Source organism: Leptonychotes weddellii, chromosome 8 (assembly GCF_054177405.1).
Source record: "Leptonychotes weddellii isolate Sample4059 chromosome 8, ASM5417740v2, whole genome shotgun sequence".
NCBI lineage: Eukaryota > Metazoa > Chordata > Mammalia > Carnivora > Phocidae > Leptonychotes > Leptonychotes weddellii.
In genome coordinates, this window is record NC_138376.1 from 78,215,658 (window position 1) to 78,241,448 (window position 25,791).

At 34.5% G+C, this 25,791-nt stretch overlaps 1 long non-coding RNA gene across 16 annotated transcripts in view; it reads right to left on the reverse strand.

The window, feature by feature from the left end:
- Positions 1-25,791, reverse strand: part of LOC102742234 (uncharacterized) — a 676,629-nt gene that overhangs the window by 393,013 nt on the left and 257,825 nt on the right. For 14 of the 16 annotated variants that reach the window (XR_014147837.1, XR_014147834.1, XR_014147838.1 and 11 more), the window contains one exon: positions 8,040-8,097. The exons of the other annotated variants lie outside the window; for them this stretch is intronic. This is a non-coding gene — a long non-coding RNA (uncharacterized LOC102742234). The remainder of the gene's footprint in view (positions 1-8,039; positions 8,098-25,791) is intronic. 16 annotated transcript variants of the gene reach the window in all.

Sequence of the window (25,791 nt, forward strand, 5' to 3'; positions counted from 1 at the left end):
ATAGATAGATAAATAAATAATAAATAAATAAATAATCTTTAAAATTTTTTTAAAAATAAATAAAAAAATTAATCTCCAGCTTCAAAATTGTGACAAAAATATATTAAAGAAGGTGTTACGATAAACACATTTAAAAAAATACCACAGTGGTCATGTACTATTATAATTAATAATATTTCAATTTTTCAAACTTTTCTATGAATATCAGATAAAACAAAGTGATTCTAAATAAGGGACTTAGAAACATAATTAACATTCATTTTATTAAATAGTACATAGACTACATATATATATGTGTGTGTGTATATACATACAATTTTCACTTCAGAAAAACATAAAGAGTAGATTTTTTTTTCCCTATGAAGAATATAATATAGTCCATTGTTTTATCGTTTCTCAAAAGAATATACCTAAGAAAGGGGCACCTGGGTGGCTCAGTCGTTAAGCATCTGCCTTTGGCTCAGGTCACTATCTCAGGGTCCTGGGATCGAGCCCCACATTGGGCTCCCTACTCAGCCGGGAGCCTGCTTCTCCCTATCCCACTCCCCCTGCTTGTATTCCCTCTCTCACTGTGTCTCTCTCTGTCAAATAAATAAAATCTTAAAAAAAAAAAAAGAATATACCTAAGAAACATTGAGAGGATAAGGGAAATAAGGTCAGGAAGATGGTGGACTGTAATTACTTTTTAAATATATAGTATTATAACACCCCTTCTTATTCTTATTAAATTTATCCAGTATGTTCATCATATCATTTATAACTATTTTGTTTTGTTCGTTTTTAAAATATTCTTCTCTGAGTCCTTGGCTTATGTTTTGTTTTGCACTTCATATTGCCTGGGTCCACTTTATACATGCCTATATTAAATTCCTTGGTTTGGCACAGAGATTTTTATATCACAATTCTTTGAAACTCATTGAGTTTTTTCTTTTTCTTTTTTTTTGAGTTTTTTCATTTTCTTTTTTTTTGAGTTTTTTCATTTTGAAAGCTGTTTCAGTTATATATGTTATATATAAGAATGCTAAAAAACAAACAAAACTACCACAAATTTAAAGGCTTAAAACAAGAGCCATTCTAAATTACCTCCCAGATTCTATAGGTCATGAATTTGGGCAGGGCTGAGTTGCTTCTGTTGCTTATGGCACAGATTGAGATCACACATTGGTATTCAGCAGATAGATGGGCTGGTCTAAACAATCCAAGGGGGTTTCACTCACATGTCTAGAGATGGATAGAAGGCTGCTTGCCTGGTTTTCTGACTAGCATGCTGTCTTAGGATAAAGGGCTTTGTACATGGTAATTGACTTTCCCCAAGGTTAGAGTCCTGAGTAAATCAGCTGGGAGCTGTATGGCCTTTTATTTTACTTATTTTTTTGTATGGCCTTTTATGACCTAACCTCAGAAGTAATATAGCATTAAACCTGCCATAATCTATTGGTTGAAGCATTCACAAACTCACCTAGTTTTGAGAAAAGATGTAGACCTTATAAATCAATGGGAAGAAACTAGAATGCCTTTAAAAAAACAGGGTGGGAGGGATGCGGTGGCTGGGTGATAGACATTGGGGAGGGTATGTGCTATGGTGAGTGCTGTGAATTGTGTAAGACTGCTGAATCATAGACCTGTATCTCTGAAACAAATAATACATTATATGTTAAAAAAAAAAAGATAGCAGGAAGGGAAAAATGAAGGGGGGGAAATCGGAGGGGGAGACGAACCATGAGAGACTATGGACTCTGAGAAACAAACTGAGGGTTCTAGAGGGGAAGGGGGTAGGGGGATGGGTTAGCCTGGTGATGCGTATTAAAGAGGGCAGGTACTGAATGGAGCACTGGGTGTTATACGCAAACAATGAATCATGGAAGACTACATCAAAAACTAATGATGTAATGTATGGTGATTAACGTAATAATAAGATAAAATAAAATAAAATAAAAACATTCTCATCTAAAAAAATTAAAAAATTAAAAATAAATAAAAATTAAAAAAATAATAATAAAAAAACAGTATTGTTGGGCCACCTGGGTGGCTCAGGCAGTTAGGCGTCTGCCTTTGGCTCAGGTCATGATCCCAGGCTCCTGGGATCTAGCCCCAGGTCAGGCTCCCTGCTCAGCGGGAGCCTGCTTCTCCCTCTCCTCCCCACTTGTGCTCTCTCTTGCTATCTCTGTCACTATCGGTCTCTTTCTCAAAAAAATAAATACTTAAAAAAAAAGCATCGTTTTGGTAAAAAAAATTATATGAAGATCGGCAATCTTTCTCAATTCAGTTAATTTTTCCTGTTCAAATTGAATGCAGACAGAACTAATAGTTTACATTATTTTAGAAACTCTTAAGTACAGTGTATGATTGTCAGAATTGTATAAAAATAGTTTATCCAAATATCCAAATATCCAAAAATAGTTTATCCAAATAGTTTATTGGCATATGAACATAGGGAAATGTCTAGAATTACTTTATCCGAAAAAGAAGATATATTCTCTCTGATAAACCTAATCCACAGAAATAAAATAATATTCATCAATATCTTTGTCCACCTCTCAGGCTCCTGACCTATATCTACACTGCATGAGGTACTACAGGTCACACAATGGCAGAAAAGCAATTTTTTTTCTCTATGAACTTAATTTCAGGTGACGGGTGTACCCTAACCTAGACTCCTATCTAAAAACACTTGACTGTAGATCTGGGTTTATGGAGAAAGGAATAACAGTTAAGTTCTACCTTATGATTTTAAGATCACTTAAAAATGTGGGCTTATTTGTTTGTGTTCATTTGTTTTAGGCAATAGGACCTTTTACTGCCAAATCAGAAAAAAAGTTAAAACAGTGAACATTGAAAGAGGAAAATAATTATTTTATAATAATTCACACCTTGCTGAACCATTTTTGGGAAAGATTTTAAAGTGTCTGAGACAGAGGCTTTCTACAGAAAAGAAAAAATATATAGAAAGGAGAGTAGAATCAGATAGTTTTTGGGAACTCATAATTTTGCCTGGAGCATAGAACAAGAAAACACGTAATGAGTTGCTAATTTTATGTTTCAGGCAAAAATTACAAAAGGAGCTTTTGAAGAGAAATCAATGTGAATCAAATCATCAGGGAAAAATTAGCTCTTTTACATAAAGACCTCCCAGCACTGCCTCAAAAATTAGGAGACAGGTCAAGATGAACAAAATTGTTTGATTTCTGTAAAAAGGAAAATCTCTATATGATATAATCTCAAAACTATAGAATAAGAACAATAAAATTTTTTTCATGTTTGTCCTATTACAGAATAGGATAGGATAACCTCTAGTCGGATGTATATTTTAATATTTTGATTAATAAGCTAAAGTATTATTATTCAACCCATGTTATTTATTTCTAGAGAAAAAAGTAACCAATGCAAATTGAAGAGAAATGCCTATAAAATCATAAAACATTTTAAAAGGTTACTTAATAAATTATTAATTTTAACCTCTAGGTTAATTTCTTATCTTAAATGTATACAAATAAAAATATTACTGAAATGCAGAATCCCAACTATAACCCAGCTCCCTATTTTATGGAACATAAATTACATGCAGGCATAATTGCCCACAATGTAATGCAAATGTCAGAATTTAATAAAAAATTGGTCCTATAAAGTACATAAGTTTACTCAAAGATGTTTGTATACATGTTTATGTCATATGTATATATACATAAACTTCAATATATGTTTATGTCATAAATGTATATGAACGACTCCATTTGGTTTATTATTTGGTAGAGAAATTATAAAGCAGAGTCACAGCATCAACTGTCATTTATTTACTCCTCTGCTAATTTTTACTTTTTAAAAAGTGATTAGTATTGAGCATTAATTATATTTGCATTTAGACAAAAATGTGACTTTAAAATATTCATATCCTCTGATCCATCCCATTTCCTTATTGGATTTATTCTAAAACACAAATTCACTTAAAAGATTTTCATTCATGCATTATATCTAATAGTGTGAAGCTTAACTCCAATAATCATTGAATTGTTAAATTAGTGTTATACCTATTAAAGTGTTTAAGGAATATTTTAAAACATGGCAAAATCTCTAGAATGATGTCCTTTTATATAAATTTAGTCATTTTTTCCCACAAATATGTCCTGAGCATTTTATATTGTCGTGGTTGTATGAGATGCCTCTATGAGCCAAACAAAGATCACTGCCTTTGTAGAACTTATGCTTTGATGGGTAGAAAAACATAAATAATAGTAATATATAAATTATATATTATGTTAGAAAGTCATAATGCTGTGGAGCAAAAAGAAAAAAGTAGAATAAGAATGGGACACTGAAAAGGCTGCAGATTTAAGTAAAAGTTATCACTGTAGCCCACAATGAGAAGGTGAGATTTAAAGCAAAGCCTGGATCAGGTGAATGTGTTAAGTGGTTTACTGGGAAAAGTTTCAGGGGAAGAGGCAGTAGCTACAATAAAGATTTGCTTATCTGGACTGTTTGGGGAGTAATCAATGAAGCCTATGTGAACAGTAAGGGGTAAGGATACCAGTAGAAAAGGATGAGACAGAGAGATAACAGAGTATCAGTCTTTGATCCTGGGTAACATGGCTGCTACTCAGAGTAAGATGAGAACATTTGCAAAGGCTGGACCAGAGGAGTGATGTGATCTTCTCTTTTGAACTTGGACAGGCTAAATTGGGTGATTCTTTTACTAATCTTGAATGGCTCCACTCATGATTGTGCAGGCAGCTCCTGGCCCACCTGGAGTGGTGCAGGTGGTTGCACTGTTCAGCTTCAGTGGTTTATTTGTATTCCTCATGTTCTCTAATTCTCCAGCAGGCTGTCCTGTTTATTCATGTGTCATCCTATGGTCCCAAAAAGCAGCAAGAGGAAGGTCCAAGGCCTCTTTAAGCATAGGTTCAGAACTCACATAACTTCATTTTCTACCATATTTTGTTGGTCAAATCACACTAGTCACAGTGCCAATCCAAATTCAAGGGGTGACTCCACCTTTTGTTGAGCTGGGAAGCAAACTAACAACATTTGTAATCTAACACTCTGTCCTCTGACCATACTACTTATAATCCTCCCACAAATATGCTCAAAATATGCTCACCCTGATTTCAAGACCCTGGAAGTCTCACTCAATAATGGCATTAGGCTTGCTCTTGTGATCTAAACTGGATACAGATGCAGCTTTATCTCGTCTTTATCCAGAAACTTATGAACATGCGTGTGTATACACACACACACACACACACATACACACACACACATATCCCACACATCTAAATACAATACTGATACAAGGAAGGATAACTACAATAGATATTCCATTAATTTTTACCATATTTAAATTGAAAGTTCAGTTGTAAAGAGTGAGTCTAAGTTCGAAATGTATATATATTTATATAGGTGAATTTGGGGAGCAGAAACGGAGATTTGGGCCCTAGAGGTAAGGGGTGCCTGGGTGGCTCAGTCGGTTAAGCATCTGCCTTCAGCTCAGGTCAGGATCCCAGGGTCCTGGGATCGAGTCCCGCATGAGGCTCCCTGCTCAGTGGGGAGACTGTTTCTCCCTCTGCTCCTCCCCCTGCTCGTGCGTGCTCTCTCTCTCAAATAAATAAATAAAATCTTAAAAAGAAAAGAAAGTACTAGTGGTGAAAGTTTAATGTGCTAAAGTTATGTGAGGGGAAAATGGCAAGAAATGAAAGAAAGTACTAGATTACTGAACAAGAAGACCTTAAAAAGAAGTTGCATAGAGAGTTGTTATAAGATGTAGATCATAAAAATGACATGAAGAGAGTTGTGTTTAAGAAGATAATTATGGTTACAGAGTAAAAATCCATGAAGCTTTGCAAGTCAAGAGATAGCAAAATCATTACGAAGGCTTTTGTAATAATTAACCTAAATTAAGGTTTAGATGATTAAACTAAGAAAGTGGTGATAAGAATGGAGTACAAGTGGATACAATCAAAGACTCAAAGACATATTAGGTGGAAGACTGACATAAGTTGGTGATTGATTAAACATTATGGATGAGGTTGAATATGCAGAATTTTCTCTTTCAGATTTTTTAAGTTGAATCAAATTAAAAGAATTGTTCACTGAGGTAGGAATACATGACAAAGAATCTTTTGGGAGAACAGTGACAAATTTAGTATTGGATATGTTGAGCTTTAAGATGCCTGAAAGAGACTTAGGGAGATGTGTCTAGGATATAATCAGATATTTAAGTCAGTAAAGACATTGGGGCGATAATCAGGTGATGGCCTTATCTCCAGTTTAGACACACTGTCTGGAGCCAGGAAATCACATGCATGTAATAGGCAGAATGTGGAGAGAGAGGAAAAAAATTAAACTTTGAAGATTGCTGATATTTAAAGGGTTGAGAACGAAAAACAGGAATAATAATGGCAGCTATAAACAAACCACCACAATTGATGAAGTTAAACTACAAAGTGTGGACCTTGCTGTGTATCACACTACGAGAAAATAGGGGTTCAATTAAAATACAAGCTGGTCTGCCCCCAAGGCCCACGTTCTTTACATACCATCATGCAGATTTTCATAAGTTGGGTCCTTTACAGAATAAGAAAATGGAAGAAAATCTTATTACCATTTGTATACCCCATAGAACTCAGGCTTTTTTCTTTACTCTCAACCATTTAAAATACTGGAGAAAGCAGTATACGGCACTAATCTTGCCCAAGACCATATAAAAATAATTCAACTGCTAAGAATCACTAATTTACAAAAGATTTTTATTACTGATTGTCTGACAACCTAAACAAGTCCTAAAATTTTGTACTTAGTATTGGATATTAATAAAATAATTTCTCCTGTGCCCTGTCCCCAACTCCCCTGGCTTCTTGTTAAATTTCTAATACAAAGAGCCTGGATGTAAAGCTCCAGTATCTGAAAAGGAATTTGTTGTAGATAAAATGACTGCAAGTAAGTGGGCATTTTTTAGTTCAGTGAGCTTATTTTCAGGAGCCTCGTGCATATATATGTTTGGCTTTTAAATTTCAATAAGCTCTTCAATTTTCTTAATGTGATTATGTTAAACCAATCTTATCTTGGTTCTTTACCAGAACCAAAAACTACTGATTTTCCCACCTTAGGAAGTGATCAAGATGATACAGTGGCTAATGATGTGCATTTTGAACTTAATTTTAACAGCTCTGATTGGAATTTTCTCCTAAAAGGGAACTCTATCTCACAGACTATATTTCTCCCAGTTCTGTCAACAAACCCAGGGATTAGTGTGGCCATCTGCAGTCTGACTGGAGCTGCTAACTCTTACCAAAGAGGTTTCCATACTTGAATTTAAAATACCCTTGCCAGGGCCTTATCCCTGGAAATTTGGATTAATTGCTCTATGGTTGTGTTATATGCAACAGTATTTTTTCAAAAAATCTCCAGGTGATCTTAAGGGTAGCCACAATTGTGCACCAACATCTTATCTAATCCACAGTAAATTTTAGATAATGTTACTGTCTTTTTCTTTTAAAGGAAATATTTGACAGTAAGTTATATAAAGTACTTATTTTTTTGCTGCTCCTATAAATTTATTAACAAAATAATCTGATTTCTTTAGACAAGGCCTTTGAAAAGGTCTTGAGCAACTGTAAAATAGCAAAATTATTTCAATCAAGGGTACTTTGGAATAATTAATCCTTCAAAGAGATTTTAAACTATTTTAAATAATATCTAATTTTACTTTTAACACTGATCACTCAATGAAATGAAACTACAGAATGTCACCCCAGGCTATCATCCCTTTGTGAAATTAGATCCAAACATTGGCTGAGAGCCGTAGTGAGAAGTGACACCTTCAATAATCATTCAAATTCACCAAATACCCCAAGCTTTGGTGAAGCAGAATGTTTGTTAGAGTGTTTGCCATCATTTTTCTTCTTTTTTTTACTTCAAAGTGTATAGAACAAAAGTCTTTCAGTATTTACATGTCAGAAGCTGGATGGTAGACATAAAACTGACCAGTTGGCCTGTCTAAAGTATTTTAAAGCAAAGTCCTCTGAAGTTAAAACTGCCAGTTTACTTACCACATGCATTTAATAAAGAAGCATTTCCTAGCAGGTTTCCATATCTTCTGTGGCATCCCTAAAGATTCACAAGGAACAGGTATCAGACAAGGGACAAGTGGACCTTCCAAACACAAAATTTAATTGTGAAAAAACATCTATTCTATCTTCACAACATTTACTATAAAAAGTTAGAGAAGCAATTCTCAGAAGCCCTTAACCTGATTGGAATTTATGTAGAGTTCTCTAGGCTTCTCATAGCACTTTATCGTACGACACTATCAGAGCGCTAGAATATAAGAGCTTTGAGGTGAGGGATGATGTTTTATTTTAATTTCTGTCTCACCTGGACTCGGTCTGTAACAAATGCACATACCTATTTACTTACCCAGTAAGTAAAGAATAACATTTCTTGGTATCCACTATATTAATAATAGAAGAGAAGAATTAACACTTTCTAAAAGTAATATTTGAGGTTACTTCAAATGTAGGTAGGTCAGAAATATTATAAATAAAATTAGTTGACTTAGTTCAAGAGAGTGTAATGACAAATGACAACAATCATGCTGGAATTCAACATCAACAACAAATAATTAAACATTGAATGAACCTGACAGAAGACCTTTAAAATGTTGCCAAACTCTATTTGGATAAACTGAATGTTTACAAGCCTAATGATTTCATCAGTCTTAATTATAATTGTGGTTTAGTAAAAGACTCACATCCACTAAAAGCAATGAAGAATGTGTCAAATGTTTGAAGAGAAACAATTAACCACTGCCCAGATGGTTATTGTTTTGAAAACAATCAGAAACTGGGGAAAATGATGGTAATTGCAAGAGAAAGTCTATTGTCTGTGAGAAACCACAGTGATTCTCTTACACAGCAGTTCAGTGTGATGAATTCTTAAGATGTATATCCTGCTTCTGCCTCTTTCCATGAAATTTTATGCAATTTAAAAATATATTTTGTAGTATTTCAAAATAACAAATTTGAAAAAGGCAACCATTGTTTAAATATTCATGCCATTTTGTTTAAAATATATGTGAGAAAATTTGAACAAAATTTGTTTTAAAAAAGCTTAAGTTTTTGCATACAAGTTTCTTATATTAAAATTAGTAGAAAATAATATCCAGCTTTAACATTAGGAAACCATGTAAACTGATGAACCTTTTGAATATTGACCATGGATTATTTATCTTCGAGACATAATGCAAGAATTATAATATTTATATAGATATATAAATGATTTAACCTCACTGGGGCTATAATACTTTGTGTTTTGCACTAATTAGCATTTCCTATAAACATTTCCATATTTTGAGATGGGGTACAGAATTAACATTTTAAATATACACAGCATTCCATTATGTTAATTTTGTATACTTTGCATAGAGATAATATTTTTGTTGGATATTTAGTTTATGTACAACTTTTTTAAAAGTGATATTGAGACCATAAATGCTTTGTCTAATTTACTTTAAAATTTCTTCTTGAAGAATACTTTTCAGGGAGAATATTCCTACAGGGAAATGTAGTTTTAAAGTATGCAGATTGTTCTGTTGGTTCAATTTTATTTTATTGTGCAATATAACTCTAGAAAGAAGAGCATACCAAATTTTAAGTATCATAAGAAACATATAAATTGAATGAAGTAAAAAAATCAATATATGGTACTTACTTTCATTTGTTTTGCCAGCATAATAGGAATACAATTGTACCTAAAAACTGTTGTAATTTGCATCTCTTTAATTGTTATTGAAACTATACTTTTCTCTATAAAGTGCTATGCAGTGCATGCTTTTTTATGTAATAAATATCACAAATTCTGGGTACTAAATACAGATTTAGATTGTTACATAGATTTGGTACTAATTTTATTACTTGATGCTTATATTTTATGGGTATTTATGAGTCTAGGCATCTAAATTACCTCCAAAATTCTCTTTGCAAGTAAGATATAAAAATGAGCTCCTATACATGTAATGATACTGGAAAACAGGGAAGGATGCCTTCAAGAAGCAGCAATCTTTGAGCTATTTTGATAATATGTGGTATACATAGGATTAAAAAATATGAATTTCACCTGTCTCAATGTAAGCAAACAAATAATCTACATTCACAACAAATAGTATTTCACAGTAGCTAACTCTAAATACATAGCATTAGACGAGGAAATAGAGACTCATCAAAATTTAGGAGGTAGGGGATAAAACTACTGGCTTAAAAATTTGTACCCATTATAGGTAAGAATCAGGCGAATGAGATTCAACACAATGCCATTTTGTTATCATAGCTGAAGTGCAAAATAAGAAACTAGAACCTAGGGAAATATATATGTAATAGTTACTTTTTTTTTTAAGATTTTATTTTTTTGAGAGAGAGAGAGCACACAAGGTGGGTGAGCGACAGGGGGAGAGAGAGAAGCAGACTCCCTGCCAAGCAGGGAGCCAGATGCAGGGCTCAATCCCAGGACCCTGAGATCATGACCTGAACTGAAGGCAGACGCTTAACCGACTGAGCCACCCAGGTGCCCGCATAATAGTTATTTTCAAAGAACAGATAACAGGCAGCAGAAAACTGTGTTCTTTGAGAAAGGACAAACAAATGAGGTAAGCCCTATAATTTTGCCCACGTTAGAGCTGAAGAAACATCCTGGACTGTGGTGAAGAGGAGAACCCTGGCAGAGCATGGCAGTCTTGTTGAGTTGTAATAATTGAGACAGGAGATCAAGGAGATCAGGTATATGCAATTCTCATGGCACAGTACAGGAGAAACGGTGGTTGTTATACAGAAAAAGAACTGCAGAAATTTACATAGGGTTTCCATCCTATGATTCAGTTAATGAATAGTAAGTGGAGCATACACAAAGTGAAACTCCATGCAGCTGAGCAAAGTACAACCGAGGAGCTGTAAGATGAACAATTAGAAGAGCTCATCCAGAGCTGGAGCATTTTCAGTTTCTTTCAACAACAGTGCAGAATAATTTGGGACAACTTGGAGAGCCTACAGAGACCCCAAAAGAAACACACTATAAGAAAAAAAAAAGAAACACACCATAATAGTGTGGCTAATTATAATTCGACCTGCTCAACAAAACAAAAGAAAAGGATCAGGATACTCAACATCAACAGCCTGAAAGAAAGAAAAAAAAAAAAAAAGTTAAACATTCTTTGAAGAAGGAAAACAAAATCCAGCATTTAATAATGTGAAACTCATAATATCCAGATATCAAATTACCAGACATGCAAAGAAACAGGAGACATTTAATCAGTAATTAGGGGCGCCTGGGTGGCTCAGTCGGTTAAGCGACTGCCTTCGGCTCAGGTCATGATCCTGGAGTCCCAGGATCGAGTCCCACATCTGGCTCCCTGCTCAGCAGGGAGTCTGCTTCTCCCTCTGACCCTCCTCCCTCTCATGCTCTCTGTCTCTCATTCTCTCTCTCTCAAATAAAATCTTAAAAATAAATAAATAAAAAATAATCAGTAATTAGAAAGAAAATTAGTAAAGAGAAAAAGACCAGGAAATTTTAAAAATCATGGAATTAGCAAATAAGGACTGTTAATGTATTAAATAAAACATGTTTTAAAGAAAATCATGAATATGGAGAGTATATGCATGAAAAATATGAAAAAGGACAAAATACATCTAAAGCCAAAAACACATTATTAACAATTTTTTTTAAAGACTGAAAAAATAAATAAACAGAACACTGGTGACTAGTGGGACAAAACCAAATTGGTCTAAAAATCAAATGTAATTAAAATTTTGGTAAAGGGATACAAAGAGGTTAATATATATGTTAATATATATATATGTATATATATATAATCTATTTTTTAATCAATACCTAAAAGTTTTCCATTTTTTAAAAGGAGAACAGTACAGATACAAAAAAATCCCAATTGTATAAACAAATATGATTGGGTATTTCAACATTTTGCTGTAACTGAAAAAACAGGACGGCAAAATTAGTAAGGTTATAAAATACTTGAACAACACCATCAGACAAATTGACTTCACTGATTATTTTTTAAGATTTTATTTATTTATTTATTTATTTGACAGAAAGAGAGAGAGCACAAGCAGGGGCAGCAGCAGAGGGAGAGGCAGAAGCAGGCTTTCCACTGAGCAGGGAGCCCAATGCAGGGCTCAATCCCAGGACCTGAGCGGAAGGCAGACGCTTAACTGACTGAGCCACTCAGGCGCCCCCTTAATTGGTTTATAGAACACTCCCACAACCAGCAGCAGAATAGATATTCTTTTCAAATATATTTAGAATAATCACAGAGACAGATCACATACTGGGCCATTAAACATGTCTCGATAAATACAAAAGTTTGAAATCTAAAATCAATGACCTAAGTTCAATATAAATTTCATACCTGAGTCTGGTTCTATCGATTATTTTGTTTCTTTATGTTTTGTTGTTTTTTATTTTGCTTCTTTTTCTGCCATGTAATTGTGTGTTTCTTGTTGCTTTTGTTGTTCTTGTTGCATCTTGTGTAGGAAAGAAGAATTGAAGTAACAGCATTCATGCCTGGAAATTGGCAGAATTTTTCTTTTGCTAAGCCTTTAGTATGAGAAGACTGAATTAACACAGATGTGAATTAATCAGGGTGTGGCTCAATTGTTACGGTAACTCCTACAGAACATACAGGCCTCAAAATCCACACATATTACTTTGTAGTTAGGATGGGGCCATTATGTGGTAAGGGGAAAAGAATGTTCTATCTTCTTACCAACTTGTACAGTATCTAACATCTGTCCTAGATAAGCAAATGCTTACCTCCCGTATCAATGCCTCCTCCGTCTCCTGTGATTTCAGGTTATTAGTTATGCTAAACACCTTGTTGATAAGTTCAAGGAAAGTTGTAATTTTGTAGTTTATCTAGCTATTTTGATGATTTTAGAAGTGTTGGAGAAACACTCATGACAGCTTCTGCATTCTTAGCAGAACATTCACTGTTGTTTTAATTGCAGTGTTCTGGCAATTAAAGATATCGAACATCTTTTCATGTGGTTACCTGTCTTATGCCTTCCTTGTGAGGTGTCTATTCAAATATTTTGTCTTATTATTGAGTCACAGGAGTTCATTATGTGTTTTGGATGCATGTGCTTTGTCAGATAAATATTTTGCAACAGTTTTCTCCCAGTGTATGGTTTGAACTTTTGTTTACTGAATTTTGTCTTATGACATGGGCTTCTTGGTGTTTCTTCTTCATGTTCATTTGGTATCCCCATAAACTGCAATTTTCTGTTGTTCATTAAATGTGGGAAATCTGGGGCCATTATTCTTTCAAATATTCTTTCTGCCTCATTTTCTTTCTTCTCCTTCTAATTCAATCACACATACATTTGCCCATTTTATTTTTTTATTATTTTTTTTAAGATTTTATTTATTTATTTGAAAGAGAGAGAGCACAAGCGGGGTGAGGGTCAGAGGGAGAAGCAGACTCCCCGCTGAGCAGGGAGCCCAATGCGAGGCTCGATCCCGAGATCCTGGGATCACAACCTGAGCCAAAGGCAGACACTTAAGGACTGAGCCACCCAGGTGCCCCAACATTTGCCCATTTTATATCAACGAACACGTTCTTGAGTCTTAGCACCTTTTGCATTGCCTTAGGGGTATGGAAACATAAGGGAAGACAGTTGCTGATAAACTCTATATCCTTTGGATATGCAGGCTTTGTTTTCTCTCCTGAGATTTTTATTTAATAATTTATCCTGGAATATACTCTATCCCATACCAATTGGCTTTGGCTCTTTCCTCAAATTTAGTTCAGTTTCCTGTAATGTGACAAACTTTACTGGCCTTTTCCATCTCTCTTCAGATTTTCTAAAGGAATTTAGTTTTTTGTTTTTGTTTTTGAAATGTCTTCCTTGACTTCTGTTTGCCTTCCTACCCATTAATGTTAAGGAGAATTCTCATGATTCTGTTGATATGACTCATTTCCCTAGAAAATTTTGGGAAGGATTACAGAAGGCTGGGATTTCTAGTCCCAATACTCAGATAGATTGCCTGTTTTCAAAGTTATGACATGAAATTAAAGTTCTTTTGAAATGTTTTAAAATTTTTTGCAGTTGTTAGAAATATTTTCCAACCATTTCTATATTCCATTAGGGCATTTTTCGAACTATTTTCCTTTACATTTCATTAGGGGTGGAAGTCCCTGAGATTCAGGTTTATTCTGTCATATTTTCCATGAAATCCAGACTACTGATATTATTTTAAACAGTTTAATATTATTTTAACAGTTCTAATGAATTTATGTCACTTTTATAATTCAAAAACTGAACTAAAAGGAAAAACTTTTTTATACCTGTAGGTTTTTGCACCTATAAGAAAACAAAAACTGTCCAGTGAACAATGGAATTTTGAAAAATAAACAGAAAAATCATTAAAAAATATAAATGGACAATTATATATGGAGAAAGGTTCACTATCATTTGTTATCAAATATAAAATATAAATAATATATTTAGTAAATATATTAAAATGAGATATTAAGTTTTGCCTCCTAGATTTCTAAAAAAAATTTTTAAATGTAATGTAAAAAAAACAAAGATATAAAAATCATCATATACTAGTTGATACCTTCTTACAGGAATTCATTACATATACTAAATGCCTCAAAAGTATGTCAAATTTTAAAATGTGTCCTACAATTAATTAGAATAATTGTATGTACAGGGATAGTACAAATATGTATATGAGCAAGGACATGTAAAAAAAAATGTGTGGTGCAGTATCATTTATAACAACATCCAACCAGGAAACTATCTAAATGCACAAATATAAGTTGGTAAGTAATTATGAAAAATCTATCAAAATTGAATAACATATAGATATGCAATATCGTATTTGAGAAATAGTTTATGTACATAAAATAATTATATTGATATATGAAAAAGCAAGTTATATATAACATGGATTTTTTTTTATTAAAGAGCCCACATTCAGGGTGCCTGGGTTGCTCAGTCGTTAAGCGTCTGCCTTCAGTTCAGGTCATGATCCCAGGGTCCTGGGATTGAACCCCACACCGGGCTCCCTGCTCAGCAGGAAGCCTTCTTCTCCCTCTCCCACTACCCTGCTTGTGTTCCCTCTCTCACTGTGTCTCTCTCTGTGAAATAAATAAATAAAATCTTCAAAAAAAAGAGCCCACATACATTAAAATAAATCATAAACTTGGAATTAACCTAACCTTAACTGTGTACAGATATAGAAAATAGAAGTAATTTTAGTTTGTGTTTTGTGGGTGTGCATGTCTGCGTATTTCTCTAATTTTCAAAAACTCTGCATTAAGCATGCATTATTTGTGTAAGTCATGTATTATTTAAGTAGAAAAAATTATTTAAAATGTTTTTTATATTCAGAAAAAAAAAAACCTGAAATATAACATCTGTGTTTGGGATGTGGGAGGAAGAGCATAACCAAAAGACAAAACACAGCTAAAACTGTTGAGAAGTTATGGACACATTGCAGGAACATTATTATTGTGAAGAATGTAAAATCAGAGAAGACGAGAAAACAGGAAGTTTCAAAGGAGAGGCTAACAGTCAACCGTGACAAAGTGTACAGAGAAGTTAAGAAAACAGAGCACTCAAATACCTCTATTAATTTCTTCAAGTGTCTTCTTAAATGCTAAAAGCAGTTTTAATTCCATGGTGGCACTATTAGAGGCTTTAGTTCTGTCAGAGATTGTATTTCCTGTTTCTTTTAAAGGATTATTTATTCACGCCATAAGACTTAGAACACCTCCAATGGAAGGCATATTTCCCTCCATCCCATCAATGCAGAGTTTAGCCATAAAATTTACTTCAGGCACTGAAATGTGAATAAAAATAAAGCAGGCCATTTTATATTTCCACCAGCTCTCTTGTTCTTTCCCTTTCCCAAAAAAATAGGATGTCCCAGTGTGAGGATGCTCCTTAAGACTGGATACTAGAGGGGTGCCTGCGTGGCTAAGTCAGTTAGGCATCTGACTCTTGGTTTCGGCTCAGGTCATGATCTCAGGGGCATGAGATCTAGCCCCAAAGCAAGCCCTGCAGGGAGCCCTAGAGCCAGCCTTGCAACAAGCCCTGTGGCGAGCACCAAGAGGAGCCCCACTTCAGGCTCTGTGCTCTGTGGAGTCTGCTTGAGATTCTCTCTCCCTCTCCCTCTGACCCTCCTGCTCATGCTCTCTCTCTCCCTCTCCAAAATAAATAAATACATCTTAAAAAAAAAAAGACTGGATACTGAAAATAGATACAATCTTAAGAAGCTAAAAGAGAAGAACAAGTTAGATCAGAGGCAAATAAAAAGATGCATTAGTGATAAAGGGAAAAATCAATGAAATAAAATATGAACAAAGAAAAAAGAAAATCAGTAGAATCAAAACCTCCTGCTTTGAGAAGATCAATACAAGTTATAAACTTTTAGCCAATGAATCAGAGAAAAAAAGAAATAATTTGGCAATATCAGTAATGAGAGGAAACCTTGCTACAAAGCCTATACAGATGTATATATTTTAAAATTTTCTATGTCTTCTTCATCAATTTTCTAATTTCTGTTATTCAAGGAATTTGTCTATTTCACCTAAACTGCAATATTTATTGGCATAAAATTAGAGGTTACCCCCTTATTATCCATTTAATGTGAGTCAAATTTTGGGTATGTCTCCACTTTGTTCTCAATATCATTTATTTGTTTTTGTTTTCTGCCTGTTTCTTTATTCTTGGTAAATCCAGTTACAGATTTATCAATTTAATTAATCTCCATGAACCAACTTTCAAATTCATTAATTTTTTCTATTGTTTTTTTCTGTCTTGTTTCATCGATACCTGCTCATATCTTTATCATCTCCCTGCTTCTGTTCTGTGATAGGCAGCCTCTAAAATAGCCCCCAATTATCTCTGCACCTGTTATCCTTATCCTTGTGTTATCTTATCCTCTTGATTGTGTACTACAGCTAATGACACACATATAATAGAATAGACAAAAGTAATAGGACATTACTTCAGAGATCAGAATAATAAAAGACTAACTTGAGTCTTGCTACCCTGTGTGCATTCTTTCTCCCACTCTTTCCCCCTCTCTTAATTCTTGCTCCCATTCTCTGCCAGTGAGAAATGAAGGATGTAAGTCAGAAACCCATAAGGAACCAAACCCTACCAACAACCTCATGAGGAACTCATTGAACTTTCACATGAGACCACAGCCCCAGCTGACACCTTGATTGCAACCTTTTTCAAGACCTAAAACAGAGGCACCCAACTAAGCCATATTGAGAGTCCTGCCCCACTGAAATTATTAGATTGTTTTAAGCCACTAAATTTGAGAGAAATGTGCTATGCAGCAATAAATAAAACAAATTTTCATACCTGGAAGGATACGTAAAAGCTGTTGGGTGGAGTTCAGCTTCCAGCATCCATTCAGAGTACGGAATGCTATAAAGGGCATCATTCCCACTTTTAGAATAAGAGAAACATATAAACTTGTGGTGGTTAACTTTATGTGTCCCTTGGACTGGGCTACGTTGATATCTGGTAAAACATTATTTATGGGTGTATCTGTGAGGATATTAGCATTTGAACTGATAGACTGAGTAAAGAAGATAGCCCTCACTAATGTAGGTAGGAATAATCCAATTCATTGAGGCCCTGGATAGAACAAATGGCAGAAGAAGGGTGAATTTGCTCTTTGCTTGAGCTGGAACATCAAAATTCTCCTGCCCACAAACATCAGTGCTCCTCCTTCTCGGGCCGTCAGACTGGGACTGATTCACACCACCAGCCTTCCTGGTTCTCCAGCTTGCTGGCAGCAAGTCATAGGACTTCTTGGCTTCCACAGTCTCATGAGCCAATTCCTATAATATAGCTCCTCATGTATGTATGTATGTATGTATGTATATGAATACACATGTGTATACATGTGTATATATATCTCCATCCTACTGGTTATGTTTCTCTGGAGAACCCTAATACAAAACAGCAAATTAACAACTTTTATAAAACTTATCAAAGAGCTGAGGTTCAGGGTAAACAATTTACCAGAAATCTGAATAAAGACAGGTGCCCACAGGAAGACCCAGGACTTGAGCATTTGCTTACCTGGGACAGATGTTGATAGGTATCATATATTTCAATAAGAAGATTTAACTAGTAATTAACAACTGATCCCTAAAAGGCCAATTATGGGCTAATATGAGAATGTTAAGTCCCTGTAGACATATGAGATTCACACATTTTCAGTTCAGGAATGCCACTAGGCTTTCACAGGGAAGCTATGTGAAAATCAAGAAAGCTTCCTAGTTATGTTGGCTGTAGGAAGAAAACAGCAGGCCTGCTAAAACTCTACCTAGAATCATCTCCCCTGTCTCCAATACCCTTTTTCTGTAAGGGGAAGGGCAAGAAAAACTATAACCTGAGATTACTGGTGGAACCCTACTGCATCTGGAGATGTGGCACCCCACAAATGAAACTCCACCAAGACCCATCTTCCCTATATCTGATTAAGGGAAAAGGCCTTGATATACAGGAATAAAGGCAGGGAAACCTATGCACTTGAGGGAACAGGGGAAAATCCACTAGAGCGGAGAAGGAATACAGGAAAAAACACATCTACACTGAGGCCTCTGGCAGGAAAAAATGATAGGTCCACTATTACATCCAGATGAGGAAGACATAGACCTATGAAAGCCAGGATCCCAAAGCCCAGTTTCACAGTATCTACTGAAGAGTGAGACTTAATCAGAACAACAAAGAATGCCCCCAGTTCACTTATCCCCAACATGCTACTGAGCATCAAGTAAAACCTAACAGTGGGATACAACTACAAAGCTGCTTTCTGGGGAATAGCGCCAATGAAAGATCCAAAGCAAAGCCAGAAACCAACACTAAGAATACCCCCTGGAAATTCTGCCCTCACCATAAGTAAGAGGTATGCCCAGAAAGACCTGAACCTCTGGCATACTGAAGATGATCACAGCAACAAACTTCAAACCCAGCTCAACTCTTAATTAGATCAACATTAACCACCATAATAAAGACCTACCAGGAGGAAAGGTGTGCTCATCTGTAAGCATAAGTGTATTTAGCTCAGTTCCTGCTGTCCTATACAAATCCAACTTTCAGAAAAAAAAAATACATCTTTTCTTCTCTCTAATGGATTTCAAGATTTCTCTTTATGACTGGTTTTCATCGATATGATTAATAATATATGTACTATATGTTGGTGAGGAATTTATCATATTCACTCTTTTTGAGTCTCGCTGACCTTCCCAGATCAGTGGCTTACAGTTTTCTTCAAATTTGGAGATATTTTAACTATTATATCTTCGAATATTTTTTACTGTACCCCTTCATTTCTTGTAATTCAATAACGTCTATGCCACCTTGCTTAGTATATTCCAACAGGTCTCTGAGTCTTTTTTAATTTCTTTTTCAGTATCCTTTTCTCTCCATGTTTTAGTTTGGATAATTTATATTGCAATGTCTTTTCTTATGCCATCTTCTATCTTCTGCTAAACCCATACAATGAGTTTTTCATTTCAGATTATATTTCTCTGGTTCTGTCATTCCCATTTAATTCTATATTTTCTGTTACCTTCCTCACTATTTTCATTGTCATTTAATCACTGAGCACATTTTCAGTAACTGCTTTGAAGTTACTCTCTTTCTTCCCTATGATTCGATGTTTCTCTTGTCTATGAGTCACATCTTCCCGCTTCTTTGTATGTCTAGCATTTTTTATTTGATACTGAACATGGGGTATATTATATTATTGACTGGATTTTGCTGTCATCATTTAAAGATTGAAGGATATGTTTTGTTAGGCATTTCAGTGGCGTGCAGATCAATTTGATTCAGTAGAAGCATATTTTTTACCTTTGTTAGAGTTGACTACTCTAAAGCACTTTTGAGGTTTCTCCTGAATTAATAATGTGGTCAATAATATCTCTCCACTCTAAGCTGAAACTCATGGATCTCTTAGCCCTGTGTGGGTCCTGGAACTTTTCAGTGGATAGCTCCCGATAGCTGTTTTTTCCTACTGTATGTCTTTTTTTTTTGGTCTGGCTTTGTGCAATTTCACTGCATACACTTTCAGATTATTGTTTACCCAAACATTCAATCTAACCCTTTTGTGGATCTACAGAGCTCTTCATCTGTGTAACTTCCTCCTGATATTCTTTCCCACAAACTTCAGTAGCCTCTGCCACCCAGATCTCCAATCTCAATCTCCTTTAATTAGTACTACAGTGTTGTTTTTCTGCTTGTGTTACCTGTCTGACCCCTAGTCTGAGAAATGCCTTAAGGAAAATTATAAGGATAATTCATGCCAATTAATTCCTTCTCTTAGGAAAGTCAGACTTGTGCTGTTTCAAGTTTAATATCTGGAAATAATTTTGGTCAGTTTTCTAATTATTAATTTTCGGAAGGCATGTCCAGTACCAACTATCACTGTAAGTAGAAGTTTCTCCATTGAATTTTTAATTTCTATATTACTTTCTATTTCTAAATGTTCAGTTATGTTAAGACTATTGTTATTTTTTGCTCCTTTTTCTCCATAGAGATTTTCAAAGCTTACTTTCTTTTTATTCAAATGTGCTGACCCATGTTAGTTTATAATTTGTGATAATACTCACATGACATTTTCATAAACTAATACATTGTGAATTGATAATTATGATTTGATAAAGTAGGCTTTCTTCGTGTTTATAGTGACTTATATCCTTGCAGAATTAGTGATTTCTGACTGTGTCCTGTTCATTTTACTTAGAGCATAATTTCTGGAAATTTCTAGAACGTAGGTGCAATTTTCCAGACAGGATTTGTGTTTGTGGCTAATAAGGGTGTAAGGGAACTATTAGCTCAAGACCACTCTGAATTAAGTTCAAAGCCTGAGGTTTTATTGACCAACAGCTGATGTGAATTTCCTACACAAGATGGGAGGACCATCTCAGAGGTAAATCTCCTGAAGGACTTTAACTCCTGCATAACACAACAGCAAGGCAATTTTCTTTTGTATAATATGGCATGTATGTAGGGAAAATCAGATTTATTTCTGGATCACCTTACATCCCAAACTGCATCACTGCATCTGGTTTTTGTTTTTTCCTCCATATCCCTTGAGAATGCTCAAGTTTCACAGACTTTGCAAATATGTTCGGAGTTAAAGCTACTTCAACTCTGATTTTTTCTGTAGTTCCTTGCCTTCACTGACATTTTTGCCTGATATTAGGTTACCAACTGGTATTCAGAGCCTTTAGAATATTAAAAAAATACTTAGCTTTTTCTCTGAGAAGGGTTAGTCCAATTTCCCAGATCCTTATCCAATATCATACACTGAAGTCCTACCTCATTTTCTAAAGATATATTCAGGAAATATTACATACATATGAAAAAAATTAAACTTCAAACCCTGAGCAATAGGTGAGCTGATTCCTTTTGATATAGTTGTTCAACAATATACAGATAAATAGTTAGAAAACATTTACCATGGTCCCAATAAATTCAGAATATGACATCAATTAAAAAGAAGAAACTGTTTAAATGTGGAAGGACAAGAAGAAAAACCTAATTTAGATATTTCAAGAACCTGTGAAGACATTTGATAGATGATATCTGCAGGGATATGAGTACCCAGATGAAAACCCTATGTAGAGGATATAAGAAGGAAAAAAAAGTATTTTAAAAACATAGAGGAAATATTCAAATAATAAGCCTATACATTAAAAGACATTTCTGAAAGAAAGAGTACATTGATTTGGCTGAAGCAAATTATTTAAAGCAATTTTTTAATCCTGATATAAGGAAAATTGGTCTTAAAACTAAAATTATGTATTATGTTTATGAAAGCAATTGAAAATTGAATCACAACTATGAATGACCTGGTGAGATTTTTTTTTTTAAGGATTTTATTTATTCACTTTAGAGATAACATAAGAAAGGGGAGCAGAGGGAGAGGGACAAGCAAACTCCACGCTGAGCACAGAGTCAACACAGGGCTCAATCCCACAACCCAGAGATCATGACCTGAGCTGAGATCAAGAGTCAGACACATAACCACCTGAGCCACACAGGTGCCCCGACCTGGTGAGATATTAAGATATAAAAAAGTACAATCATCCAAGAAAAAAATTGGAATGTTAACAATAAAACTAGAATCTAAATCATCTCAGCCTTCTCTAATATCTTAAATATTTATAAAATAGTAAATCATTAAACAGGTTTAAGAAAAATGTTAGGATTCAATTATATAGAATTTAAGTATGTGTAATTTCAAAGTTTACGAACACACACACACACACATCTTGAAATAATATACACAATAATTTAATTGCTGGAATGTGAAAACAACAGAAAGTGAGGCATCTTGAGATCAATGTGAGCTAAAGAAACAAGTATCTTTTTTAGATAAATTACTTGAGGGTGTATGCCAAAACAGTAAAAGTCAAATCTAATATTGGGCAAATAATTAAGATAATAAATATTTAGGGATGAACTTTCAAACTTAATTATTTTATGTATAATCTTAAAATCCATTTAAATAATATTCAAGATTGTTAACCAAAGTATATACTTTTACCTTTATAGAGATTTTTAACCTTTATAGAAAAAGTCTGAAGGATGCTAGAAGGAAACAGGGAAGGAAAAGAGGGAAAAAGCAAATTAATGAAAAAGAGACAGAACTGATTAATTAAGTACTATATTTATAACCTCAATCTAGATTAACAAGAATTAGTGAAGTTAAAGAGTGGAAGAATGCCTAAAGCTGTATTTACAAAATTTACAAAATTACATTGAAAGAAATAGTTTCTTGTCATTGTTATAAAGTATAATTTTTAAACTGCATTTTTAAAGCTTTAAGATAAAATTGAAAATAATTAATGTACTTTAGTACTTTTAAAGTCTAATTGTGGTGGCGCCTGGGTGGCTCAGTCATTAAGCGTCTGCCTTCGGCTCAGGTCATGATCCCAGGGTCCTGGGATCGAGCCCCGCAATGGGCTCCCTGCTCCGCGGGAAGCCTGCTTCTCCCTCTCCCACTCCCCCTGCTAGTGTTCCCTCTCTCGCTATGTCTCTGTCAAATACATAAATAAAATCTTTCAAAAAAATAATAAAGTCTAATTGAGGCAGAAAATAACTGAAAACAAAAAATATGAATATGCAATAAAATACAGAACTAAAAATAAATTGCAAGTATGCCTATAAAACACAGTAGAACATTACAGAAACAATAAGCAATATAAAATCTATGTCAAAATGTGGAAAAGTAAATCTTTCTTTTAAAGGCAAGTTACCAAATAGTATAGAATAACAATTCACAGTAATATTCTACTAAAAAGAGTCTGAACAAAAACAAAACTTCAGAGAAAGACTAAAAGTAAATGACAAGCAAAGATATATCAAGCAAAGGTTAAAAAGAAAACTGATGTGGTAAAAAAATAAGTATCAGAATAGAGGAGAAAGCAAAGAGAAGGTAATGGGATTTTAAAAAATAGTAGTTTTATATTGCTGAAAAGATACAAATCCACAAAAGCCTAAAACAATCATGAACCTTTTGCTGACAAATTACATTTCATGAAAAATGTATAAAGTAAAATCATTACAAATAAAAAGAGAAACTGATAAAAACACAATTGTTATCAGAGAGTTTAGCACACCATTATAGATCTGTGGCAGTTCAAGCAATTCTAAAGTATGAATCATATAATTTTAGAACCATATAATAAATAATCTTAGAATAATTTCAAATGTTTTATTCTCAACAAAAGCTACCTGAGGAGAGTTTGTTTTGTAACTGCCACACTAAACATGAAAAAGAAGCACAGAGGTGAAGCTTCTGGCATGACCGCCTGTAGTTTTGCTTCCCCCCATAGCTTTTGTCCTCACTGGGCAAATGACCAATCCTGCAAAATTATGCTGTGATAGACACTCGTTAGAGTGCCTGATCAGCTCACAGTTTCCACTTCTTCAGAATTATCTGTGGAAATGGCAAGCCCACCATGGGTTCGAACCCTGCTACATGACCTGCCACCTAACAATAGCCGCTTTATTAGACTGGGACTCAAACTCAAAAAGAAAGTTCCACTTATTCTCATTGGTCAGATATGTGAAGCCAGGTGCACTTTTATATGTCCCTATCTTGATTGTTTAGTAGGGTAACAGTATTCTTCAAACAACCTCCGTCTGTGAATCTGTATAAAGTGGTTATAGCATTGGCTGTGAAGTCAAAGTCCTGGGCTCATATTCTGATTTAACCACTTAATAGCTATATATGTGCATACACACCCCTCCCCCCCCCACACACACACAGTCCCTTATACATTAAAAGTGATCCTCTGGGAACTTGGTTAAAATTGTTATGTGTTAATTTGCTTCATTTTAAAAACTATTATGCAATAGGATATAATTGAATTTATTGCTTCTGTAAGTTTGTTCCAACTTGGCTACTACATCTATTCTTCAGGAAATTTGAGTTAAGACATAAATGAGTAAGTATGTACATGTGTGCTTGCACATTGGTGCCCAAGGGTCACCATTTGGTAAGTGAAAAAATTTTGAGTAGAATGAAATTTGAGAATCCATTTGGTTTAAGTTTAGAGCATAGAGCCCAACTAGGGGGTTCAGTCTCACAACCCTGAGATCACGACCTGAGCCAAAATCAAGAGTTGGATGCTTAACCGACTGAATCACCCAGGAGACCCTTTTTGTGCCTATTTTTAAGTTTTTGGTGTCCTCAGTTTTCTGTTGTCATGGCTTTTCACATTGCCTGATAAATTTCCTTCAGTCCCTTGGATTCAACTGTCAATAATATGCTTATATATTCTAGTCTTCTACTCCTAGTCCCAGCACCCACTTTTTTGCTTCCATTTATTGTTTGATAGAATACCGAACTCCTTACGTCTGAAACTGACATCATGATCTCACCTCAGAGGTTTGTGGGTTTTTTTGTGCTTGTTCTATTAACTTAATGAAGTACATCCTAATCCACTCTACTGCAAGTCAAAACTACATAGGAGAACCCACATCTAACCAATCACCAAATTCAGTTGATATGATTCTATCACTTCTAGATCTCTTTATGCACTCAGTATCTCTGTATCCATTCTCCTAGGTCACAATACCTCTTCTCTGGATTTCTGTATTTCCCTACATGATTACTGCCTTTAGTACATTGAGTCCAGAATGATAGTACTAAAATGAATATTCACATATAACTTTATTGTGGACATGGGCTTATTTTTATATGTATTCATTATATTAGTTGTTTGAGGTATAATCCAAAATATAATTTACCACTTGACCCCTTTAAAGTGTACATTTTAATGGCTTTAATACATTTGCAATGTAGTACAACCATCACCACCATCTCATTCCAGACCATTTTCATCCCCCATCGCTATTAAGCAGTCACTCTCTATTCTCTCATTCACCAGTACTGGTCACCATCAATCTGCAAATCATAGATCTGCAAATCTGTCTCTATGGATTTGCCTACTCTGGACAATACATGTAAACGGAATTATGAAATATGTGGCTTACTTTACTTAGTGTGATGATTTTAAGTTTCATCCATGATGTAGCATGCATCAGTACTTTATTCCTTCTTATTGCTGAATAACATGCCATTATATGGATATACCACATTTTGTTTAAATAGTCCTTAGTAGATGAACATTTGAGGTGTTCCACGTTTTGGCTATTGTGAATAATGTTTTATGAACATTGATGTGCAAGTATCTGTTCAAAAACCTGTTTTGAATCAACTGGGTATGGCTCATACATCAAT